Genomic DNA, 26,205 nt, shown 5'->3' on the forward strand with positions numbered 1-26,205 from the left:
ATTCTAAAAAGAAAGTCAGTAATTTAAAGGAAACATTTTAAAGTTTTATTGGTATACTCATGACACATTAATACATTTCCTAACTTTCATTATAACTCCAGATGTTAAAAAATGAAACCCAAAAATTGAATTGTATAGCATGTGAGGTTAAGGTTGATAGCTCTGTACAAATAACTAAGAAGTGTTATTCTTGCACAAGATTAGTGATTGGAAGCTAGCCTAGTTTTAGCTAGATGGTTCAGTGATGACAAGTATCTGTAAATGCATAAGTGATGAAAGAATTATCTTCCTAATGTAACTGAAGTGCCAGAGGACACCTATTTGGAGTATTAAGATAACTATACACCAATATATTATGTTCTCTGAGGCCTGAAGCATCTTGTAAGAAAAGTAAAGAAGAAAAAGCAAGAAGGAAAGAGGAAGATTGTTTGTTTGTTTTTAATTTTATATTAGAAGACCATTAGTAAAGAAGTTAGGGTTTGTTGAGCTAAACTTCCCAAAATGGTCTTGTGGGAGTGGTTATTTACAGGGATCCAACTCCCCTCCTATGTAGCACTTCAGTTTTGTACCCTGAGTGAGACTCCAGAAAGGGCTGGGGAAGAAAGGACACTGTGTCTCATGTAGTAGGTGGAAAGATGGGGGTGAAAGCCTAGGGAGCCCCACTGGGCATTATTTACTGTGGTCTCCTCTGACTACCTCACCACTCTCACTGTCTGCACCTCTGGTGATGATACCCAGATTGCTTCTGTAACCCACAGGAGAAAATGTTACTTTGAAAAAAAAATGAGAACATGCCACAGCATACGGCCCCTTACATAGACCCTCACTGTCAAAAGGCAATGCTTAGCTTAACAAGGTTTACCTTTTACAGTCTTCTGTATTGCATATTCTTTTAGCTTGGAGTTGACTAAAATATAGGCTAGGATAATTCAAGGTTTGGAAATTAGACTGGCCTATTATTTCCATGGCCATATATATATATATATATATATATTTTTTTTTTTTTTTTTTTCATTTTTATTTTCTTGCTCTTGAGCCTGAGGTGGGACAGAGTATGTGGTGGGGAGGGAGGTTGCTGACGATAAGGGAAGATAAAGAAGAGGTGAAAAGATGCAAATGAGAAGTTGGTAGCCATATAAGAATTAATTTTTAAAGATCTTAAAGCTCAAATGTCCTTAATAAGCTTGTCTGTTACAAATTTATATAGGGAAATGCTGTCAAGGTTGGGCAAAGGCTCTAGCCTTATGGATTTAACTACTAAATATCCAGTATAATATCAAATATCTTCATGGACAATTGGTTAGCATTTTTATATATAATAACAAAAGCTTCTGTCAGCAGAAGGAGTTAGTATTCATATAACACAATATTTTTAAGTTTTTTGAGACATTTAAAACTACTATTAATTGCTTTCCTTGAGAAATATTCTTAGCAAATGGTACAAGTACAGCATGGGATCAAAGATCATTAAATTTAAAAAAGTAAATATTAGTATAGTCCATAAAGTTAATTGGAACAAAAATGTTTATTTAAAAAGGTTAATGCTAAGAAGTTAACTATGAAAAAAAGGGAAAAGGGCTAGGAATATATCACAGAATTGATTCAAGTTTTTTTTTTTTCAAGTTGCTTCAGCTCTCTGCCTTCAGTCATGTGTCAAAGGGAGGCTCCAGGGACCGAAAAAGAGCTAGAGAGAACTGGGAGAGGTGGACACCAGGCCAACGATCCCAGTGTGCCCCAGGCATTAGAAGCTAGGAAATGCATGTATAATGGACCATCCTCCAGAGAAACCCACCTTCCCAGGATAATATATTACCTGTGGGTCCTGGGGAAGCATTACAGAGAACAGGGCTGTCCTTCAGCAGTCAGATTAGGACATCCATCCTGCTACTTGTGCACGCAGTTTAAATCAGGAAAGAATAGTTAGCTGTCCTAAATTCTATGTGCTCCTGGTGGAGGAAATCATTTAAGGCAGAGTTAATGCTACTTATTCACCAAGTGAGCTGGTTGATGAGTATTACACTTGGCATTATTCGATCTATCCATCCCTTTTCTGGTGCCTGATATAGTTATTTCTCTTTTGCTATTTCTTGGCAATCCCATGAAAATAAATTACAGTCACAGTATCTATGAGATTTAAAAATACATTCAGTTATTTTTGTAGCATATTTGATAGCTGTAATACTCGCTAACCAGATAAACTGACTGCAGGATTAATTTAATAATTTCTATCAAAGGATTTCACAGCTTTAAAATGACAGTGTTTAAAAGAAGACAGTGATCCACCAACAAAGGATAAAACTAAATGGAGAGAGTTTTTACTGTTTTTCCCTCCACTTCAAAGGTCATTTTGCAGTGGAGTTCTCTTCTTGACTCCATCATTTGAAATAGAATTTGATCACAGTAAGTATCAGAAAAATCAAAGATACTCCAAAGGAAATGTCATTTTAGCTTTCTTGCTGATTTCTTCCCCTCACCAAGCTAAAAGTGCCTCTTTGGGAACACTGTTCCAAAGTTTCGGTCATAGTTGGAGAGTCCCCAATAGCACTGTGTTAGACACGCTGCAGAAGAAAACCTTGAGGCATAATTAAAGATCTCCAAGCTTATTAAGACAACTGAGAGCATCTGTACGTATGCACTTTTCTAGTCACCATCAAAAGAAAACCAGAGAGAAGGATATTACTCAGAGTTAAAAAGAAAAAAAATTCTGGCCCATGCTACTACATGGATGAACCTTTGAAGACATGATGCTCAGTTAAAAATACCAGAAAAAGGTCATATAATTCCACTAATATGAGCTACCAAGAATGTTCAAACTCGTAGAAACAGGGGGTGGAATGGAGGCTGTTGGGGCCAGGAGGCTGGGGACTAAAGAGTTAGTGTTGAATGAATATGGAGTTTCATTTAGAAAGATGAAAAAGTTCAGGGGTTGATGGTGGGGATGGTTGCACATCAAAGTGAATGTACTTGATGCCACTGAACTGCACACTTAGAAACGATTAACATGATAGGTTTTGTTATATACACTTTATCACCATTTAAAAATGAAAATAAAAGGAAATGAGAGTGATAGATATTGGAGAATTGTGAGAAGGACGGAAGAAGGAACAGTGAATATCTCCTTAGTTACTGCTCATTATGTAACATCCTTCATTCTGAGTTCCAAGCTCCGAGACAGCCCTTACCCAACAGATCCTGGTCCCACTTTGGCTAGATAGGAGCAGGGGACAGTGTGAGTCCCACTGTGTGACACCCAGATACAGATCAAGTGCTGCTGGATGGAACCTGACATTTTCTCACAACACTAGGTCTCAGCCAAGCAAAGCAGGAAACCAAGCTTTGGTAAAATTAGCCCAGTACACTCAGAGCACCAGCCAGTCAACTCAATAGGGAAGGCCAGATTCCATCGACTGTACAGCAGTCTCACTAAATATGCAGCTCAGTCAAGTGTTGTTATGAACCACACTTTGAGAATCACTAATTCACACCACACACAATAAGATTAAGGTCATTCAAGGTTTTTAAAGGAGTGTCGCTAACTCTGGTCCAGAATTGCCTTTTGTTTTGCTGATGTTGAAATTGGAGTAAGGCATCTCCTGTGGAGAAGCAGAGACCTGGCACAGGTACTTGATGGTACCCCTGGTTCAGACCTTCCATCTGCACAAGAACAGGCATTAGGCTGAGGGTGGCATTAGGGCTGTGAGGTACAGGCAGTTCTGTCATGGTGTCTGGTGTGAAACTGACTCTGTTCCACAGGAAATTATAGAGTGGGAGGAATTAAGCATAGTGTGAATATTTTTGTGCATATGAATTTATTTGGAGGAACGTTAGGGGACATAGAAATTCATCCAAGTGAGCCAAGCTGAACAGGAACATAGCCCACCCCTGCAAACCTACCTCCCCATACAAACACATACACAAATACTCTACAAACACACACACACCACCCCCAAACACACACATAGTACAAGGACACACATGTATACTGCAAACATACATACCACAAACACACATGTACACTGAAAACACACACACAGCTCAAACACACACTTTCTCAGTCAGCAGCCACCTCAGTTTATTCATATCTGTTGTCATAAACATCTGTATGATTTATGACCCTGCCTCCACCACCTTATAGTACTTCACAAGCTGCCCCCTTCAGAGGCCACCTTCCACAAGTAAATGTCAGGACTTTTTTTCAAGACAGTGTCATATTTACTGTAATGCTTATGTATCTCTCAAGTTTCACATGTGTGAAACTGTGCTACCATTTTTATTAGGATCTTTTTAAAGTGTATCCCTGGTAAAGTTTTGAATGCTATGCAATTTTTTCAGAAGCCTTGTGGTTCGACTGTGTCACATGACAAGTACAGTGATATTAGGCACACAGGTGCTATGACAGAGGTACTGTCGTGTGGCAATTGGCCACAGGAATTCGCTCCCCAATGTTCAATGGCTTCTTTATTGTTCTGCAACTCTCCAGTAATCTTCATAAGGCTCCTACTTGCTTAGGAGACTTCCACTCTTGTGAGGCATCTCACTTAGGCTAGAGATCTTTCGGGCTCTAACCTCCCAGAATCCCAAATAAAACTGGCCAAAACCCCATGATTTTTTTCTTTTCCTTCAACTCAGTTATTGGCTCTATGATGTATATATGTATGTCACTCCCTTCCTCCTACTTCTGTCCCTGGGTCTTCCCTCCCATACCCTTTTGGAACAAATTATAATTTTTTTCCTCTCTCTTATGGTATGGACTCTTCTTCCTATAATTCCTTTTCCATTGGCAACCAGCCTCTTGATTAAGGTAGATTCATGGGAAAATAGCTACTACAGCTATGGGAGGACCTCAGATGAGTCTGCAGGTTAGTCTCAATATTTACTAAGAGTATAAGAATAAAAGAAATCCTTTTATCTCTGACAAAACCTGCTGTTTAAGATTATTTTCTGGCTGCAGTTTCAAAACTCCTACCTTAGATATCAAAATGTAAAAGTAGGCTCTTTTTATCCTTACATTCCTACAGTAGCAAATTGAATTCTCTCCAAAAGTAGTAGGTCTCTCTCACAGGATAGGGGCTATCACTCAAAAGGAAATGTAAAATTATATTAATTTTTTCAACAAATATTAGTTCTGATACAGGTATGTGACCTTATCTTTGGGTTGTCATAGGTACAGTATTTTCTATCACAACAAAAAATGTATAGACATTGGAAAACATACAAGGCTCTGGAATTTCAGTGATGCTTTGAGCACACTAAGAAAAATCCTGCCTTTCTGAAGTTCTGATTCAAATCCAACAATTTTGCTGAGAGTAATTTTCTATGGCAGGAAGGACATTGCAATTTCTCATCCAGTCACAGCCCAACCCTGGCATTTGGTGACAGGAGAAGTGACCAATGCTGGTCCATGAGGATAGTCCTGAGTCTTTTGTGTTTTATCTGACTGCATCATCATACACCACTCTTGTTCTTATTGTTTTTAGAAACATATATTCTGTTTATTTCCTTGTAAGAAGTGACATTAAAATGGTCACTGTTCCCCCAAAAGAGCTCAGCAAGAAATGAACTTGATGTATAAAATCACAAGATACTTGAATCTCATAACACTCAGCAACAATACAGTCATTTAAACAATTAGCAAAATGTACTTAATAACTGAAAAGTATGTTACTATTTAAGATACATAATGTCTAACTTGAGTTTTGTAGGTAGATATTTTTTTGAGTTTTTAATTTAAATTAATACTCAGTCTATTAAAGTCACACATTCAAGTCTTAATTTTCTTAATAACTTAGGTTCATTCATCTTACATACTTTTCAATTCATATACTTGGTAATTATATTAAAATAAGAATGATTACATGTTCTTTGATTAATGTTCAAATTAATTGTCTTTTAAGAGATTAAACTTCCTTATAAAGTTAATCCTAATTATAAACAGTTAATTACATTTTCTTGAATATTTATGACTGACACTAAATATATCACTTTAGTACCATTAATTCTCTCAATATTCTAAATGCCAGAAAGAGAAGACTTATAAACCCAGTATGCAAATTTTTCCTAAGCAGTTCTCATAAAGATTATTAAAGTGTAATTATTATTTCAAATACCTTAAATAACAAACTAAACAAATAATACTAAATACTTTAAAGTTAACAGAAAAATAATAGTTATAGCTTGCTTTCATTTGTCATTTCTCTACTTAGTTTTTAATCTTTTCAGCATTTAAAAAATTACTTAGGTAAGAAAAACAAAGTTACAAGTGTAGACAGAATCCAATATGATGATGATTATATACATATATATATATATATATATATCTTAATCACATATGTAAGACCAAGTAGAAACCTTGGGCCCTTCATTTTTTCAGGTTCTAACCAAATCACAGGTAAATACCCTGAAATTTTAGAGTTGGTTTCTAAATGCTAGACCAAAAACAAAGTCCATCTATTTAGCAGAGAATTTGTTTCATAACTTAAAGGATCACTTTGTCCTGCTGTACCTTCATTCCTTTAGGTGTTTTTATTTGATGGGGTACAGAAGCATAGTATCGTAACCCTATCTGAGTTCCAGGTAAGTCCTGAACCACTGGAAGAATTCATCTAATCTTCTTACTTGCTGCAGGATTCTAATTTCTTTCAACATTTTTTTCTCTTCTAACTCTTGGCCATGAGTCAACACAGTTGATGAATAGAAACATGTGTTTGCAGGTAGAAATGGTAGGTCCAGAGTAGAATGGTAAACATAGTTTTCCTGACTGTAAAACAAAAATGTACAGCTTTCATTCACCATTATATAAGCTTAAACAATATTTGGATAATATGGAAGGAAGATGATTAAGAAAGGGGAGGAATAGCTCAGATGAAATTTGAGATCTAGTTCTTGTCTGGGTTTTAATCTTTGAGAAAAATTTTAAGGACAAGACGGTCTCTTACAATCCTACTCCATCTGAAATTTCTTGATCTACTTTAAAAAACAAAGGAAGTGATATATTGTCTTCAAAGTTTTTGAATCCATTAGCTACTCTAGCAAAAAAAATAGTATAGCTTACAGTGGAATATCTCTGTCTCCTGTTATCATTCTAAATGAATGAATGACTTCAAATAGACTAACTTTGCTTAGCACTAACTATGCTGATATTTAATCCTTCCATCAAAATCTGAAATCTGCTGGTTGAGTAAAAATGTGTAATTAATAATGACTTAATAATATAGAATATGTAACCATAATCAAAATTTCCCAAATACTGTTAGTACAGCAAATCATTTTTTATTTTATTTTATTTTCTATTTTTAGTATATTTTATTGATTATGCTATTATAGTTGTCCCAATATCTTTTACCTTTGCTCCCTTCTGCCCATTTACCCCCCTACACTCCACCAATCCCACCCCTCCCCTTAGTTCATGGCCATGGATCATGTGTGTAAGTTCTTTGGCTTCTCCATTTACTTTACTATTTTTTAACACACCCCTGTCTATTTGTTCCTACCAATTATGCTTCTTAATCCGCATTTCTTCCCCTTCCCCCTCCCAGCTGATAACCCTTTAAATGATCTCCACATCTATGATTCTGTTCTTACTCTGGTTGTTTACTTAGTAGTTTTTTTTTTTTGCTTTCACTTTTTAGGTTCTGTTGTTGATAGTTCTGAGTTTATTGTGATTTTTTTTGTATGTTTTATTGATTATGTTGTTACAATAGTTTCAAATATTATTTTCCCTTTACTCCCCTCCATCCAGTACCCCTCTTCCCCCAAGAATCCCACCCTCTTTAGTTCATGTCCATGGGTTGTGCATACAAGTTCTGTGGTTTCACCCTTTCCTATATTCTTTTTTTTAATTAATTAATTATTTTTATAACAAAAAATAACAATATCCCCCTCTCAGACCTAAGAACATTTATAATCTTATAAAGGACAATGGGCAAAGGTCTTGTGCTTCTCTACCTACCCTTGGGTCCAGAAATTCCTAATAAGAGTGGGGCTGTGGAGAGGAGGGTGGCCTTCTCACATGGGGAAGGATCTTGCAGACTCCAGGTCAGTTGGTTGTCCCCAGACCATGGCATACTTGGTTTCACAAGCTGGCATTCTTGTTATATTCTGGGGGCAACAGACTTGGCAACAGGGTTAAAAGGCATCATTCAATCCATAACCACTCAATGAAAAAAGGCAGGGATTAATTTTTCAATGTCCCGTATTAGGGGGAAAGGAAAGAAAAAGGTTCTTTGGAAGAAGGTGTACAAGGCATGTCACACCTGTCCAAAACCCTTTCGCCCACTATACTTAGTTTGGGCTGAGCAGAATATTTTAGGTTTCTCCCCTCTCAGACCTCTGGGCCCTTTCTGCCCAAGCCTTTAGAATAGAAGAGAAATCAGTTTTAAAGTGAAGCCCACAGACCACCCCATTCTTCACCAACCCAGCCACTTAGTTCAGCCAAACCATTGAGTCTCCAGAGGCAGCAATGTAGACAGCATTAGGTGAGGCCTATAAGTATGGACAGTCACTTAGGTAATGAGATCATAGGCTTATGTCCTATGAAAACAGAACACACGTGTTAATTTATGCAACATAACTCACAAACCAGTCTCTATAAGACTCTCTTATTAGAAAGACAGCCAGTTGCAAGGCATTTGACATTCTTCTTGACTGTAAATTAAGCATCTTTGGTGATGTCAAAGATCTAGTTTAATTTTCAAATGAATACATATTGTCATTTTAATGTTCATAGTTTGCATATTCTTTTTCTTACATAAGTCCCTTTAACATTTCATATAATGATGGCTTGGTGATGATGAACTCCTTTAGCTTTACCTTGTCTGGGAGGCACTTTATCTGCCCTTCCATTCTAAATGATAGCTTTGCTGGATAGAGTAATCTTGGTTGTAGGTCCTTGTTTTTCATCACTTTGAATACTTCTTGCCAGTCCTTTCTAACCTGCAAAGTTTCTTTTGAGAAATCTTCTGATAATCTTATATAAGCCTCTTTGTATGCAACTCTCTTCTTTTCTCTTGCTGCTTTTAAGATTCTCTCTTTATCTTTAACCTTTAGCATTTTAATTATGATGTGTCTTGGTGTGGTCCTCTTTGGGTCTAGCTTGTTTGGGACTCTCTGTACTTCCTAGACTTGTATGTCTATTTTCTTCAACAAATTAGGTAAGTTTTTCTTTATTATTCTTTTTGCATAATTTTTTAAATGTCTGGCCCTTCATCTTCTTCTTCTGGCACCCCTATAATTCAGATGTTGACACATTAAAACTGTTCCAAAGGTTTCTAAGTCTCTCCTCATTTTCTTCAATTCTTGTTTCCTCATTCTGTACTGGTTGACTGTTTATTTCTTCCTTGTGTTTCAAATCATTGATTTGAACCCTGGTTTCCTTCACTTCACCACTGGTTTTATGTGGATTTTCTTTTGTTTCATTTAGTATAGTCTTCATTTCTCTCCTGTCATACTTAATCTTGTCTGTCTAATCCATTAGCATCCTTATCATCAGCGTTTTGAACCATGTATCTCTTAGGCTGGCAATCTCCATGTCCGTTAGGTTGGCTCTCTCCTTGTCGCTCAGTTCTCCCACTGGAACCTTGATCTGCTTCCTCTTTTGAGCCATACTTCTCTGTCTCCTCAACTTGCCAGCCTCTTGTGTTTGCCTCTGTGTCTTGGGTAGGGCTGTCACACTTGTTAGATTGTAAGGGGTGGAACCTTAGGTATTCATCAGTGTAAGGGTGACCTGTTTCCTCATACTGTGGAGCTGTATGTGGGTAAGGGGTCTGAGAGGGAACAATGTCGCCTGCTCAGCACTGGCCTCTTTTCCATTAAACACACAACTCTGTTGAGGAACTTGCCAGCTCCCTCTGCTGCCCCAACCCCGACTGGTTTTCAGTCAGCAATGTAGCTTTCATTATCTAGCACCTTGACAATTTTCACAGAGGCTAAAGAAGGCAGGAGAGGTAGCAAGCTTGGCATGGCATGTTCCTGGGACTGCAGTTTCTAGGTCCAAAATTTACAATGTTTTAAAGATTTATATGTTTACTTTTTCTTCTTATTTCTTATTCACTTCTATTTTTTTCCTTGTGTTACCTACTTGAATGTTTTTTTTTTTTTGTACCATGCCATGCACCATCTCTTTCCTTTGTTCTTTCTTTTCCTTCTCCTTCACAATCCTTCAACCTTCTTAATTCCTTCTTTTTTCTTCCTTTTCCCTCACTTTATTTTTTCTTTCCTTTTCCCTATACAAGCCTTCTTTAATTTGCACAGACCATCTATGATTTACTGGGAATTCTTGAATCTTTTTGACCCAATGTTCTGAAAGAAACATAATAAATTCCTTAAAACTTAAGCCTAATTAGGTTGCTAAATTAGTTAGATTTTTGGGGAAGGACCCCGTACTTCCCCTTTTTTGTTTTTTAAGAAAAAAATTAGCGCTCTGGTGGGCTATGTAGCCTGGTTTATTATTAGTTTTTATTTGCTGCAGTTCGCCTAAGAAATTAAATGTCTCAAGCCAATGAGCTTGAATATGCCTTTCTAATTCTTTTGAAAGAGCAGAGGCATGTAATATTTTAGAGTAAATATTTATTGATATATGAAGGTATGTAAATTTTTAAAGGGGGGGTTAATAAGTGACATTTGTTTGTTAAATTACTTGGGGGGGCAATCCTTGAGGGTTGGTCCCACTGCTGGGTGACACCGCACTCAGTGTCTGGCAGTCTGTGCATCCCCAGATAATTTGCTTAGCTTAAGAATGAGGAATGCCAAATTTTCTGAGAACAGTTTGAAAATTTTGGTGGTAAAATTGATGAGAGGCAGCTGCCTTTTGGAAGGTAGTTAATACACTGAAGGCATTAGTATGTTTGTTGCCTTCTGCTATAGGGCCTGGAAGGTCTGAATGAGAGTGAATGTGGGTGTAAAATATGGGGTGTGCTCTCCTATCAATTAAACTTTGTAAAGTTAGGAATAAACTAAGTAACTAGGGGTCTATAGACACCTTAAGTAAAGCTTGATCTACGTGGAGTACAGTATGCACCATATAGCCAGAATTACAGACTAGATTCAGGGGTTTATTTTGGCTATTTTTGGAAGGCCATAATGGCTCCAGACATTTCAGCTCTTTGGGTAGATTGTGGGTCACACAATCTTCCCAACTCGAACCTTTCCTCCATGTGATGGCTGCTTTTCCAGTTTTTCCTGATCCATCTATAAAAATAGTTTTTGACCCAGATATTTGGATAGGACTAATTTTACTTTTAATATGTAGATTCAATTGAGGAATATTTTGTAAAAGTTTATCTAAAAGAAGATTAATTTTGAGTTTTTTGACATAATCAGCTATTGCACATTGAAAATTCAGGGATTGATTAAAAAGCTGTTGTAAATAAACTTGAGTTAAGGGCAAGTGAATAATATTTGGCTCATGGCCAAATTATTGTTGAGCTTTATTTCACCTTTTGATTATTAGCTGGCAAAGGAGAGAGATATAAGTAGTTACAGCTTTTTGAGGTTGATGGGATGAATTTAAACTTTAGTTTCCCTTAAGGGTGTTGAAAAGATAAATAAGCTGGTGGATAGTTATACCAAGGCTAGGCCTTAGCCTTTTGATAACGCCTAACAACTGTTGGAGATTATTGAAAGTTAAAAGCTTTGGAGAATTAATTTGGAGCATTTGAGGTTGCCAAGGCTCTGACTGTTGTACTTTCTTAGGAGCTACTTGTAAGCCTGTCTGGGCTATAGATTATTGTAAATGAGCAAAGGTATTAGCCAATTGTTTTTAAGTTTTTGGAAAATTTTTTAGTTGACAAAGCTTTCCAAGTATTTAAAAATGTATTAAGCCCGATTTGTCTAGAGTTTTCTTCTTTTTGGTAAGAGGAAAATAATAAATCCTTGAGATATTTCAAGGACCCTTTGAAATACCCTAAGATTATAAGGAAGTCTTTTAAATTTTAAATCTTGGAAATTTTGTCAACTAAGGAATGTATGTTATGAAATGATATTTGACTATTTATTTAAGTGATAATAAAGGGTATATAATGTAAATATAGGCTGACAAAAATTCAGTTCTTGGTGACAGAAGATGGCGGAGGAGTGAGGGGAGTCCTGAGACTTGTCTGTAGTTTGGACTAATTGCAGACAGAACATCTCAATGAGCAGCTGGACACTGGCAGGGGTCGAGTCTTGGCACTGCTGGATTAGAGAAAACCATCTGGGAATGACCTGTTTGGTGAGGATAGAGGAGGAAAAGGGAATGAGACAGGATTTCTGACTGGGTTGGCACCCCGAGCTGTGGCTGAAAGTACACAAGGGCTTTTTGGTGACCACAGGCTTCCCCAGAGAGGAATCGGAAGGAGAGTAGATCTCTGCCCGCTGGCAGAGCCAGGAGTGGGCCAGGTGGCATCTGGCGCTGAAAGACAAGAAACAGCGTACTGCTGTGCATGTGAGGACATGATTTTCATTCATATTTTTCTCTTGTGTACTGAAAAGAGGGGAGGAAAGGTCAGGGGTGATAGGACATTCTTGAGGAGAGCAGGCACAGAAGTGCACTTGCCCACTCCCCAACCCTCCCCTTGGGTCATGCAGGTGCGCACAGGGAAGTGCCCTCATTCACTGGCCCAAGTGTACAGGGCCGTGCATACAGGTGACCCTCGGACGCACCCCAACAGACATAAGATCAGTGCCCCAATGGGTGCAGGGAGGGCCCGCTAGGCATGCAGAAAACCATGTGCAGACACCCCTGGCCAGCCCCAGGGGGTGCCAGGCCAGAGCGCTGACCACTTGCGTGGGCTCTGCTCATGCCCGCCCAAGTGGGTGTGGGAATGGTGGGCAACTGTGGCATAGGAACAGTAGGCATCAGCGACTCACAGACGCTCGCTTCCATCATGCACAAGTGTTTGTGGCCCCTGCCCAAGGGGAGAGACCAACTCCGGGAGCTCGGCTCGGCAGGTCTGAGGCTAGCATGAAAGCAACCTTGAGTGCGCACGTGTGCACAAACAAAAGAACCCCAGCCAGCTCCAAGAGGTGTCAAACAAACGCCGGCCACCGCGGGCGCACACCGCTGCTGCAAGGAACAGGAACCTCTGGCCCGCCTCATTGGACCAGCTGTGGATCCAGAAAAAGAAGATGACACATAAAGGCTGAACTGAGTAAAAACTGTCCTTTTGTATTTTTTAGATTTTTATTTCTATTTTAGTTTTTTCAGTTGTATTTTATTTTATTTTAATTTTTTAAATTTCTTACTATTAATTTTAATTTTTACTTAAAAGAAATTTTTAAAACTATCTCTTTAATTTGTTTCATACCATCTCTCTTATACTTCCTCTTTAATTTTTGTTTATTTGTTTGTCTGTCTAGATAAGCCTCCCTTTCAAACTAAATAAATAAAATATAACTACAATATAAATCTAGTACTATACAATTCCACTTTCTTACTATACTCTGCATTCTTCCCTCTTTATCTTTTATTATTATTAACATAAAATGTAAATATTACCTACTGTCTTGCATAGTCTCGACACTACTTGCTACTATTATTAATCTATCAGCCTCTCTCAAAAAAAAAACATATTTTTCCTCTTTAAAAACAACTCTTATCTATTCTTCCTACAATATAAAAGCCTTAATCTCTCTACATTTATATTAATACTGGCTCATTGGCTTACAATAGCGGGATAGAGAGTGTGGGTTTCCTGCCTGGGCTGTGTGTTTATGCTTTTAACAGCATCTCCACAAAAGAACTCAAAACAAAGTGGACAGACTGACTCTCAATCAATTAGCCAGAGGAAAGATCCTACTAAAGAACATCTGAAATATAACCAGACAGCATAAACAAACAACATAAAGGGTATCCCAAGACATCAGGCTCGGGAGATCAAAGAGACTGCACCACTGAAACTTCCAGATCTCCTATAAAGAATCTCATACCACAAAGGTGGGAAGTCAAAGCACACAAACCCAAAAAACAAAAACAAACAAGAAGAATCCAACATGGTAAGATGCAGAAACAACCTCTCAATGGAAAGAAAAGAGGAATTCCCAGAAAGAGAGGTAGATGGAATAGACATAGCCCAAATGTCAGACATGGAATTCAAAAGAAGGTAGTGAAGAAGCTCAATACACACAACAACATCCAAAACAACTATGACAACCTCCAAGGAAGTTACAAGCAGCTCCAAGAAAATTACAGGGAACTTGCAGAGAACTACACCAGCATAAAAAGGGACATAGAAACTATTAACAAGAACCAGGAAGAAATGAAGAATACAATCTCTGAACTGAAAATCACAGTAGTATCAATCAAAAGCAGGTTAAACAAAGCAGAGGATCAGATCAGTGAGTTAGAGGACAATGTAGAAAAAAATTCTCAGACAATACAACAAAATGGAAAAAGATTGAAAAAATATGAACAAGATGTAAAGGAATTACAGGATAGCATGAGAAAAAATGATGTGAGGATCATCAGAATAAAAGAGGGAGAAGAAGAGGAGCAAGGAATAGAAAGCTGATAGGAAAAGTAATGACAGAAAATTTTCCCAATCTGATGAGAGAAAAAACTATGCAAGTTCAACAAGCACAGAGAGTCCCAATGAAGAGGAACCCAAAAAAACCCACTCCAAGGTACATCATAATTAAAATGGCAACATTCAAAGACAAAGAGATAATCCTAAAAGCAGCAAGAGAAAAACAGCAAATAACATACAAGGAAGCTCCAATAAGACTATTGACCAATTTCTCAAAAGAAACACTACAAGCCAGAAGGGAACGATCAAAAATATTTGAAGCAAAGACCTACAATCAAGAATACTCTACCCAGCAAGGCTCTCATTCAAAATGGAAGATGAAATAAAGAGTTTCCCAGACAAAGGAAGACTAAAGGAATACATCTCCACCAAACCAGCGAAGCAAGAGATACTAAAGGGAATGTTTTAAAAAAAGAAGAAAAAAAGAGGAGAGGAACAGAGGTACAAAGGGAAATGAATAAACACATGTCAATAAGAACCTTAAATGTAAATGGATTAAATGCTCCAATTAAAAGACATGGGTAACGGAATGGATAAGAAAACGGGACCCACATATTTGCTGCCTACAAGAAACACATCTCAAAACAAAAGATGTACATAGACTGAAAGTAAAAGGATATAAAAAAAAATATTAAAGCAAATAGACATGAAAAAAAAGCCAGGGTAGCAGTCCTCATATCAGAAAAAAAAAAAACAGGTTTCAAGCAAGACCAATAAAAAGAGATAATGAAGGAAATTTCATAATACTTAAAGGAACAATCCATCAAGAAGCTATAACACTGATAAACATATATGCACCCAACATAGAAGCACCCAAATACATAAAGAAAATACTAGAAGACCACAAGAAGTATATTAACAACAACACACTCATAGTAGGGGACTTCAACACTCCATTATCAACAATAGACAAATCTTTGAAGCAAAGAAACACCAAGGATATACAGGCATTGAACAACCACTAAGCCACATGGACTTAACTGATATAGATAGACCACATGACAGGACACAAAACAAGCCTCAACAAATTTAAGAAAATTGAAATCATATCAAGCATCTTTTCAGACCACAATGCCTTGAAACTAAAAATCAACCTCAGAGAAAAAAATCAAAGACACCCAAACTCATGCAGAATGAATAACATGCTATTAATTAATGAATGGGTTAACAATTACATCAAAGAAGAAATCAAGAAATTTCTGGAAACTAATGATAATGAACACACAACAGCCTAAAGCCTATAGGACACAACAAAAGCGGTTCTAAGAGGGAAGATCATAGAAATACAGGCATAGCTGAAATGGATAGAAGAATCTCAAATAAAAAAATCTAACCCTACAACTGCAAGAACTAGAACAACAACAAACAAAGCCTAGCGCAAGAAGAAGGAAGAAAATCATCAAGATCAGAGCAGAACTAAATGACATAGAGACCAAACAAGCATTTCAAAAGATCAACAAAACTAAAAGCTGGTTCTTCGAAAAAATGAACAAAATTGATAAGCCTTTAGTCAAGCCCATCAAGAAAAAAAGAGAGAAGACCCAAATAAACAAATTCAGAAATGAAAGAGGAGAAATCATAACTGATACCACAGATATAAAAAGGATTGTAAGAAATTACTGTATGGCAAGAAATTTGACAATCTAGAAGAAATGGACAAATTTCTAGAAACATATAACCTTTCAAAACTGAATCAAGAAGAAGTAGAAAGTCTCAACAGATTAATAACAAAGAAGAAAATTGAAACAGTAATCAAAAATCTCCCAGTACACAAAACCCCTGGACCAGATGGCTTCACAAACAAATTTTACAAAACATTTAGGAAAGAAATAACTCCTACCTTCTTCAAACTATTCCAAAAAATCCAAGAAGAGGGAAATATCCCAAACTCTTTCTATGAAGGCAATATTACCTTAATCCTAAAACCAGGTCATGACACAACAAAGAAAGAAAACTACAGCCAATATCACTGATGAACACAGATGCTAAAATCCTCAAAAAAATATTGGCAAACAGGATACAGCAATACATCAAAAAGATCACACACCACGATCAAGTGGGATTCATCCCAGGGATGCAAGGATGGTTTAATATTTGCAAATCAATAAATATAATGCATCACTTAAACAAAATGAATGACAAAAATCACATGATTATATCTATAGACGCAGAAAAAGCATTCGATAAAGTACAACACCCATTTATGATGAAAACACTCAGCAAAATGGGAATAGAGGGAGTGTACCTTAACATAATTAAGGCTATATATGAGAAGCCTGAAGCCAACATCATACTCAATGGACAAAAACTGATCCCCTGAAATCCGGAACTAGACAAGGCTGTCCACTCTCTCCACTTCTATTCAACATAGTGTTGGTAGTCCTAGCCACAGCAATGACAAGAAAAATAAATAAAAGGCATCCTAATTAAGAAATAAGAAGTAAAACTATCATTATATGCAGATAACATGATAGTATACATAGAAAACCCTATAAACTCCACTAAAAGACTTCTTGATATAATAAGTGAATTTGGCAAAATAGTAGGGTACAAAATAAATATACAGAAATCTAAGGCATTTCTTTACACCAACAATAAAATATCAGAGACAGAGGCAAAAAAGAAAATACCATTTACTATAGCAACAAGAAAAATAAAATACCTAGGAATAAACTTAACCAAAGAGATAAAAGGCCTCTACTCTGAAAATTACATAACATTGAAGAAAGAAATTAAGGAAGATACAAATAAATGAAAGCAAATACCATGTTCTTGTATGGGAAGAATCAACATCATCAAAATGGCCATACTACCCAAAGCAATTTACAGATTCAATGCAATCCCTATTAAAATACCAAAGACATATTTCACGTACAGAACAAATACTCCAAAAATTCATATGGAACCAAAAAAGACCCCAAATAGCAAAAGCAATCTAGAGACAGAAGTACACAGCAGGAGGAATCACAATACCAGACATCAAACAATACTACAAAGCCACTGTGATCAAAACAGTCTGGTACTGGCATAAGAACAGACATATAGATCAATGGAACAGAATAGAGAGCCCAGAAATAAATCCAGGACACTACAGTCAACTAATATTTGATAAAGGAGGAAAGAACATAAAATGGAGTGAGAAGAGCCTCTTTAACAAATGGTGCTGGGAGAACTGGACAGGGACATGCCAAAAAATAAAACTAGACCACCAACTTACACCACACACGACAATAAACTCAAGATGGATCAAAGACTTAAATGTAACCCCTGACACCATAAAAGTTCTACAGGAAAATATAGGTAGAAAAATTTCAGATATCCCACATAACTACATTTTCATGGATACATCACCTAAAGCAAGAGAAATAAAGGAAAAAATTAACAAATGGGACTACATCAAACTAAAGAGTTTCTGCTCAGCAAAAGAAAACATCAGCCAGATGAAAAGGAAACCAACCGTATGGAAAACATACTTGCCAATGATATCTCAGACAGGAGACTGATCTGCAAAATATGTAAAGAGTTTATATGACTCAACATCAAGTAAACAAAAAACCCAAATGAAAAATGGGCAAAGGAACTGAACAAACACTTCTCCAAAGAGGACATACAGAAGGTCCATAGACACATGAAAAAATGCTCAACATCACTAGCCATCAGAGAGATGCAAATAAAAACCACAATGAGTTACTACTTTACACCAGTCAGAATGGCCATCATCAACAAATCAACAAACAACAAGTGCTGGCGAGGATGTGGAGAAACGGGAACCCTACTGCACTGTTGGTGGGAATGCAGACTGATGCAGCCACTATGGAAAACAGTATGAAATTGCATCAAAAAACTAAAAATGGAACTGCCTTTTGGACCAGCATTTCCACTGCTATGATTATACCAAAAAAATTCTAAAACCCTAATTCCAAAGAACTTATGCTCCCCTATGTTCATAGCAGCCCTGTTTATAATAGCTAAGTGCTAGAAACAGCCTAAGTACCCATCTGTAGAAGAGTGGATCAAAAAATAGTGGTACATTCACACAATGGAATACTATGTAGCAGAAAGAAAGAAGAAACTCCTGCCATTTGCGACAGCATGGATGGAACTAGAGAGAATTATGCTTAGTGAAATAAGCCAGGCAAAGAAAGAAAAATAGCATATGATATCACCTAATACAGGAAACTGAAGAACAACATAAACAAACGAACTAAATAGGACAAGGATAATAACAGTCAATATTGGGGAGGGGGAAAAGAGATAAAAGGGATAAGTGGGGGAAGGGTTTAGTCAAGGAACATGTATAAATGACTCATGGACATGGACAACGGGGAGGGATATGATTGTGGGAGAAGGGGTGGACTAGGTCGGGGGGAGCAATGGGGGAAAAATGGGACAACTGTAATTGAAAAAACAAAAAATAAAATTAAAAAAAATAAATTTAGTTCTTAGCATTGAGAAACATGAATTTTTGTATATTAGTTGAATATTTGAGTAATATGCCACAATATATAATTATTTTACTAAACAAAACCTTCGGTTTTAGGCAATTATAGGAAAAACTTTTTTAGTTTTTCTGTAGACAGTGTGGCTTTCCAGGATCCCAGGAGGACAGGTTCTCAAAGCTGATTGTTTGGCAGTACTCCACATATTCCCCTCTTTCTCCCCCTTTCCTATTTCTGTCATTGTTGTGGCACCTTTTAAGCCTCAGTTATTTTCCTTACTTTCCCTTTGTTTTTTGAGACTGCAGTACTTGAGCCACGGCAGTTTGCAGTAAATTAATCAAATGTCTTTCCTTAATCTGACATGCAGTTCCTTTTGTTAGTTGCTGGAGTAATCTAAAGTAAAGCTTTTGATTTTAAATAACTCTGATCCCGTTCTTTCATTTGCTGTGGGTCCCTTTTTATTGGTTTGATTTTGCCCTTTTCCCCTGCCTCTAGTTTAAAGTGGACCAGTAACTTTCCTGATTCTAAACTATGAATTAATTGGTGTAGTGGGTCAGAGTATGCTGCTTGTGAGGAGAGCTCCCAAGGGTGTCACCCCTTGGTCATCCCTACCTCCCTGACATGCCTTGGTTTCTCTCCCAGTCATCTAAAACACTGGAAGGACTTGGAGTGCTGAATGACCAATTCTTATTTTGTACATTACTGGACAACCAAGAACTATATTACTGTGAGTGGAAATCCTTACAAGGCCCCTGCATGTCTCGGGGATTGACCCCAGACACCCCTGCTCATGTAGGGACACCTGAGAATTCAGGCCAGAGTGAGGAAGTGCCTCTCATCTTTGGAGCTCAGTCATCACCGGAGCCCTCATACAAATCCTACTTCTGGCCTAAAGCTTCTCTTGCTCTCATAAAATTCTATTTGGGGGGAGATCCCACAGGGGTTGGGCAGTGAGTGCTTATGACTGTGTTCGTGATGTTGCATGGACTTTGATTTGTGGCTGGCAGGAGCCTAGTGCTCTAACCTAGTCCATGAACCAGCTTATCCTTTCACAGGAGTCTTAGAAATGGCAAGCGCCCTATCAGCTTTTTTAAGTGCTTGGCCTGTGCCCTCAAGATTGTGGCAATTTATTGGAAGAGAGAAGCCAAAATGGTCCTCTAGGGAGTGAAAGGAGACAAAGGCAAAACCGAAATCCCCACCAGAGAGTGCAGTGGAAAGAAGAAAGATCCTTCCTCCCCTATCTTAACCATCCAGGCAGCCTTTTCCAGAAAGAGCCTGGGGCTGCAATCCCTTAGTGTGGGCAGAGGCACCAAAATTCCCGTCCATGTAGTGTGGTTTTCTGTGACCAGGCTCTTGGCCCTACAACCATTCCAGGCATCACTTCTCTTGAGGACCCCTCATCTGGGTTCCAGATGAGGTTGAGCTGCCTCCAGCACCCTGGCTCAGTTGGAAACTTCTATGTCCAGCAAAGGTTTCAGGACCATGGTGGAACAAATTTATCCAGGACACTATATTTTGCCTGGGGGAATAGGAGGTGGCTATTCTCTCTAGTGGAGAAAGTATAAGACCTCCATTTCTTATGCTTTTTATTGAGAAGGGTATGCATGGGAGATACAAGATCAAAATTCATAAATCATCAATTAGCTTTTAGGTACCTGGATTACAGTTGACAATTACAGATTACAGATATCAATATAGAGGGCACATTTATGATTTATTTATTGTTTTTCTATTATATTTGTCTCACTTTTTCTCTCATTGCTCCCCCCTACCTCACCCACCCCTTCTCCCAGTTAATGGCCACCCCATTTTCCATGTCCATGGATCATTTATTTTAGTTCCTTCACTAGACTTTTTTCCTTCTTTCCCCACTTCTCCTCCTTCCCTCTGTCCCCTGGTCACTGTCAGTCTGCTCCTTGTTTACATGCCTCTTGTTCAATTTTTCTCATTTATTTGTGCTGCTCATTAGTTTCCTGTATTAGGTGTGATCTTTTGTTGCCTGGCTTATTTCACTAAGCATAATTCTCTCTAGTTCCATCCATGTTGTCGCAAATGGTAGGAGTTTTTTCTTTCTTCCTGTTGCATAGCATTCCATTGGGTAAATGTATCACAGTTTTTTAATCCACTCATCTACAGATGGGCACTTAGGCTGTTTCAAGCACTTGGCTTTTGTGAATAGTGCTGCTATGAACATAGGGGTGAATAGGTTCTTTTTACTTGGGGTTTCAGGATTCTTTGGGTATAATCCTAGAAATGGAATTGGTGGATTAAAAGGCAGTTCCATTTTTTGTTTCCTGAGGAAATTTTATACTGTTTTCCGCAGTGGCTGCACCAGTCTGCATTCCCACCAACAGTACACAGGATTCCCTTTTCTACATATTCTCACCAGCATTTTTTGTTTCTTGATTTATTTATGATTGCCATTTTGACTGGTGTGAAGTGGTATCTCTTTGTGGTTTTTACTTGCATCTCTCTGATGGTTAATGATACTGAGCGTTCTTTTGTATTCTTATGGACCCTTTGTATGTCCTCTTCAGGGAAGTGTTTGTTCATGTCCTTTGCCCATTTTTTAATGGGATTGTATGTCTTCTCAGTGTTGAGTTGTATAAGTTCTTTATATATTTTGGAGATCAAACCCTTGTCTGAGGTATCATTTGCAAGTATGTTTCCCCATACTGTTGGTTCTCTTGCTGATGCTTTCTTTTGCTGAGCAGAAACTCTTTAGTTTGCTGTAGTCCCATTGTTTATTCTTTCCTTTATTTCCCTTGCCTTAGGAGATATATCAGTGAAAATATTGCTACATGGGAAACCCAAAATTTTACTGCCTGTGTTTTCTTCTAGAACTTTTATGGTGTTATGGAGTTTATTTTGGTGTAGGGTGTAAGTTGTTGGTCTAGTTTCATTTTTTTTGCATGTCCCTGTCCAGTTCTCCCAGCACCATTTGTTGAAGAGATTATTTTCACTCCATTTTATGTTTCTTCCCCCTTTGTCAAATATTAGTCAGCACTGAGGTTTTAATTCCATTTATAATCTGAATAAAAGCTGACTATATGTATAGACATGTCAGCTTTTATACGTTTGCATTGATAAGGTCAAATATTGGAAGATTTTCTCATAACTTTTGATGAAATGTGTACATTCATATTGGAGTTGATTTGGAGCAATACTCCCCTAATTATCATTCTTTCCTGGTTAACTTATCTGTTTTGGTAGGCCAATAAAATTTAGGGTAATTGTACTAGTTATCTATTGCTACACAACAAGTTATCTCAAAATGTTATAGTCTCAAATAACAACATGTATTATTTCACCATTTCTGTGGGTTGAAAATCTCAGGGTAGCTTACTTACTTATCTGGCTGGTTCTGGCTTAGAGGTTCTTGCAAGAAAACCATCAAGGTGACAGTTGGGGCTTCAATCATGTAAGAGCTTGAGGGGCAAGATATTCTTTCAAGTCACTGAAGTGCTTGTTGGAAGGCCTTGGTTCTTCACCATGTGTCATGTCTACAGGGTGCCTGATGACATGTCAGTTGGTCCCTTAGAGTGAGAGACAAATTCAAGAGAGAGTGTGAAGTCACCCAAGATGCAAGACTCAGGCTTTTTATAACCTAATCCAGAAAGTGTCATCCCACTTCTGCACATTGTATCCATTAGAAGTGAGTCACTAATCCAGCCCACTCCCATGCAGAGGACATAGCTTTGTGTTAGCTTTCTATTGCTGATGTAACAAATTAGCATAAATTTAGTGGCTTATGAAATTACTTAAATTTAGTTTCTTAGAGTTCTGTGGGTCAGAAGTCCAACACAGGTCTCACTGGACAAAAATTAAGGTATTAACAAGGCTATGTTTCTTTCTGGGTGTCCTTGGAGAGATACTTCCTTGTCTTTTCCAACTTCTAGAGACTTCTGTCATCTTTTACCTATAGCCCTATGCCCCCATCTCCAAAGTCAACAGAGGTGATCTGAGTCCTTCTCACATTGCATCGCTGTGACCTTCTCTTATTCTTGCCTCTTCCAAATTTAAGGACCATTGTTATTGCACTGGACCTACCCATATAATCTAGGATAATCTTTGTATTTTCAAATCAGCTTAATTCCCCTTTGCTATATGGTATAACATATTCATAAGTTTCCAGAATTAGGGTATGGATGTCTTCAACGAACTATTATTCTGCCAACTGCAGGTATGAAAGAGTTTATGGGCATCTTTTATAACTACCACAATATAAATTACTATCAAATAACGCACACACTCAAGATGCAGTCCCTTCATAATACTCATTGGAAGCTAATGAGTGCTGACTCAAGTAGCAGACCGCCTGTGCTAGCCATTCAGTGTCCAATGGAAACAAACATCCTTATCTTTTTTTCCGCAGTCACATGTGGTTGCCAAGAGCTGTAGGGTAATATTTCTACCCTTAAACAGAAAAATGTACTTAGGTATAGTTGGAGGAATGGCCCCTGGACTGATGGGGATCTAACTTGAGTGTGGTTCCTACCAGAATACTAACTGGGCTGCCTTATGCAAGCTACCATCTCTGTTGCCTAAGGTTTTACACCTGTAAATTAGGGAAGGTGATACTGTTATAGCAGAGATGTGCCGGTTAGTTTATAACTCAGAAATTTATTACTTATTTAGTCTTCTATATTTTCCAAAATCTAGTATATTTTTATAAAATGGAACCTATTAAGTCGACTACATACCTATGATGTTAACTTTTTCCCACAAATTTCCATAAGTCACTAATAAGCAGTATTTCTTTAGAGGCACGTTCTTGATCTCCAATCAATGATTTGGACCTCTGAGCCTCTGAGATATCAAAAATTCCTTTTGAAAGTAGAACTACCATATGGTCCAACAATTTTGCCTCTGGTTATTTATCCCAAGGAAACAAAAACACTGACACAAAGAGATATCTGTACCAGGTTATTGTGGAAATTATTTTTTTAATGTATGTGAAATGTGACCAATTGTTAAATGACATAAAAATGCTGGCAACTATTATGATGATCAAAGGTGACATTAAGAGAGCATTATTCCATTCTAAGCTTTTAAATTAAGTTTAAACTTAAACTTAAAATTTTCAGGTTTCTTCCCTAAAATTTTGTTTTAGTGCTCATAATCTTCAATACCTTCTTTTCAAAACAGTTAAAAAATAAAGACCTTAAAAATAATTGAAGGGACATATTTAAGCTAAATGTGTTACATATCAGGACTTTGAGAATGCACATAGAAGTCGCCTGGGTGTCTCATTAAAATCCAGATTTTTGATTCCTTGGGTCTGGGATGCAACTCAGGTTCTGTATTTCAAACAGATTCCAACACACTGATTATGGGCTGAGCAGACATTGAGTAGCAGAGTTGTATACTACTCTACATAAAGCACACTTAGCTGCCTAATACTAGCTTTGACTTTTCATTATGTTTATGAATTAAAAAATAGTTAGTGCTATAGCTTTGGTATTTTAAACACTGCAAATGAAGTGACTCTAAAAAGGACCTGAGAAAGTAAGTCCATATATACATATATGAAAAAAGAGAAATTATAAATGGAAGGGAGCAATTAGAAGCAATAGCCAAATCTTTGGGTCTACTTTGCTTCACTGATGGAAATCTGAGAGTTCTCAAGGAAACTGATCATCCAGACTCCTTGTTGGTTGAATTTCACTTTCCTGAAGCAGTATTTTGTCCTTAAGAATAAAACTAAATAGACTTTTGGGATGCAAAAAAATTAATAATATTGTCTATGCATTAATGATGAACTTACAGCTAAGATTATTTTTTCACCAGATATTTTTAGTTACTTATTATAACACTTGTCTCCACTATTGAGGTCAATACATCATTAAATATAGTTGTAAAATTGTTAAGCAAGGTTTTACCATATTCACGGTGCTGCTGGTGAATATTCACTCAAATTTTATATTTGACTCATTTGGTTTCTGGAGGTTTTATCTCAACAAAACATGTCCTTCAACCATTGTAGAGATTTGAGAGATGTTCATGTAATGTAGAAAAACACTCTTCAAAAACTTTATTCCAGATAAAATATGATACAAGTTGAAAGTTTTAGGAATTAAGCAAATTCATATTTTAGAATTATCCCCATTTGGTGTTTGCTTTGTTCTTGGGGGAAAGTGTGCTTGTGTTCTTTGCTAAATCACTTTAAACTAGACGTTGAGTAAACATGCACCAAAACCACAGAGTTTTATTAAATTTCATGGCAAAAGGTATTTTGACAATTAGTTAGTGGAAGATTTAAGGGGAAAAAAAATAAGGCCAACAAAGGAAAAGAAACAGGCCTTTGTAGCTGATTGATGTGAATCTATGGAACTGCTCACAACCAGCAGTCACACACCAGTAATGGACCCTTATTGTGATCAACAGACAATACATTTAAAAGGGCAGCTAAGTACGAATATATGCACACTTATTTTTTACTTAAGTTTCCATTGGGGAGAAAGCAGTCACAGGCAATGATCAACTTACCAGGTAATTATTAGGATGTTCAAGTTTCCACTTTTATTTGTCCTTGCAGACAGAGCCCATGAGCACAGAGAATTTTCTGGTAACAAATGAGAGTCCAGCCAACCAGTGATCTTTGCATTAGCATTCTAATAACCAGAGGCCAATGTGCCACAGTGCTGCATCAGAACTAATTTGTGAAACTAGGTCCAAACACTCATTAAAATGGTCACAATTCAGTGACTGCCCAGTAAAATGAGACTACAGCTTCAGTCCCATAACAGTGAATGTTTTACCATACCATTAAGGACATATTTCAGATGTTAAAACTAGCTTTGATTCTGCAAAGGAAAAAACAACAAGGTTAGAAAGCCATTTGCTTTCGTTCAAAACTGGCTCTACTCTCACTCAGCTTCAGACTTGAAATGCTTCCAATGTTCCCATTTTAGAGCACAGTGTGGGCTAGAATTGCATTTGCAAGTATGATGCATTCTTTCCTTAGGGTAAGAGTGCTGCTGGGCAGCCATATCTAACTACATGGTTGTGAGCCGACCTGGCAAAGAAATCTTAGGCAGCTCAATTGAGAGTCTGATGGGTTTCCCCATTGCTGCCAAACAGTCCCTCACAGCATTCTTCCAATCATACAGCCTCCTGTGATGCCAGAATCCCCAAGACTCAGAGCACATAACTCTACATACTGCTTTGCACAGCCAGGCCAGGTGTGAATGGCAGATAAAATGTGATGTTCAAAACTGGTTAAGAACCAGTAGACAGTAGGGAACATTCTAGACTGAATCTGGTTG

General features: G+C 37.4%; 1 protein-coding gene across 5 annotated transcripts in view; it reads left to right on the top strand.

Moving 5' to 3' along the window:
* RALYL (RALY RNA binding protein like) overlaps positions 1 to 26,205 on the top strand; it is an 878,997-nt gene that overhangs the window by 645,250 nt on the left and 207,542 nt on the right. The gene's annotated exons all lie outside the window — the stretch shown is intronic.

Source organism: Furipterus horrens, unplaced genomic scaffold (assembly GCF_987537825.1).
Source record: "Furipterus horrens unplaced genomic scaffold, mFurHor1.1.pri manual_scaffold_7, whole genome shotgun sequence".
Lineage (NCBI taxonomy): Eukaryota > Metazoa > Chordata > Mammalia > Chiroptera > Furipteridae > Furipterus > Furipterus horrens.